Source organism: Malania oleifera, chromosome 11, assembly GCF_029873635.1.
Source record: "Malania oleifera isolate guangnan ecotype guangnan chromosome 11, ASM2987363v1, whole genome shotgun sequence".
NCBI classification, from domain to species: domain Eukaryota; kingdom Viridiplantae; phylum Streptophyta; class Magnoliopsida; order Santalales; family Ximeniaceae; genus Malania; species Malania oleifera.
The window spans coordinates 38,789,826-38,791,394 of NC_080427.1; positions in this window are offsets into that span (position 1 = coordinate 38,789,826).

Here is a 1,569-nt window from a genome sequence, read left to right on the forward strand (position 1 = left end):
TATTCTCTATTCACTATTGTTGAAATATGGCTCATTCTAGATCCTACAATTGCCATTGAAGTCTTCAATGGTGGGCTATTTTTTTCAAAGGTAGGTGATTAGTGGTTGTAATAGTGGTATTTCCTAACCTATATAAACCCATCACCTCCATTTGTATTCTCATCCCCCAAATTTGCCTACTTCTCTCTTAGACACATTCTCTCTTCTCTCTCTCATTTTGTAATATTTCTACAATAGAGAAATATTGATTGATAGTGTCCGAGGACGTAAGCACAATCAGCCGAACCTCGTTAATTCTGGTGTTCTTCGTTTTATCTATTCAGTAGTTAACTTTTGTCGGGTATAGTTGTAGTAATATATTGTGTTAATTACATGTCTAAGGAAAATTCTGTCTAGGAAAGAGGGATTTAAGTGGTCCGTTGTGACCCCCCACTTCCCTGAGAATTTACCTGGTGTAATTTTATACAATTATTCACTCTCTATTTACCTGTACAATTGTAACCGTGATAAAGTTAGGTGGAACAGTCTCAAGTTTCACAACAATTGGTATCAAAGCCAAGGTTATTCTTAGTATGCTCTGTGGTTGCAGCTTAGTCTGATCTTCCACATCAGAAAAGTTTTCCTTGGGCTATTGGCATTCCGCATCGGCAGCTATTGAATAGCATTTATGGTAGAGATGGCAGATAGTGCAAAAGCATCCACATCAAACTCGTCTATTTTGGCAAAAACTACTGTGACAAATGCCAGATTTGCAGTGGAGATTTTTTACGGCACCGGTCATTTTGGTATGTGGCAAAGTGAGGTTCTATACGCTCTCTTTCAGCAAGGTCTAGACATTGCCATTGAAGAAGAGAAACCCGAAGATATTGAGAAGAAAGAATGGGGGACCATCAATCGGTTAGCATGTGGTACAATTCGATTGTGTCTTTCAAGAGAGCAGAAGTATGCATTCTGTAAGGAAACTTCTGCAAACAAGTTGTGGAAGGCACTGGAGGAGAAGTTTTTGAAGAAAAGCTCTCAGAACAAACTCCATATGAAGAAGAGACTATTTCGCTTCACTTATGTCTCGGGTACCACTATGAATGATCATATCACCAACTTTAATAGGTTGGTTACTGATCTAGTTAATCTGGATGAGACTTTTAAGGATGAAGACCTGGCTTTGATGTTGTTGGGATCCCTTCCTGAGGAGTTTGAGTTTCTTGAAACTACTCTGCTCCATGGAAAGGATAAAGTGTCTCTTGGCGAGGTTTGTGCTGCTTTGTACAGCTATGAATTGAGGAAGAAGGACAAGCTTGAAAGCACAAATGGAGCCAACGAGGCTCTAGTAGTACGAGGTCGTTCACAAAGCCAGAATAGAAGAAAGAAAGAGAGATCCAAGTCAAGATCCAGACCAAACAAAGATGAATGTGCCTTTTGTCGGGAAAAAGGGCACTGGAAGAAAGACTGTCCAAAGTTAAAGAATAAAGGCAAACCTGATAAAGAAAAGGCTATCTCAAATGTGGCTGAGTATGAAGATGGGAGCTCAGATCTTTCGCTTGCTGCTACGCCATCAACTAGTTCTTTGAG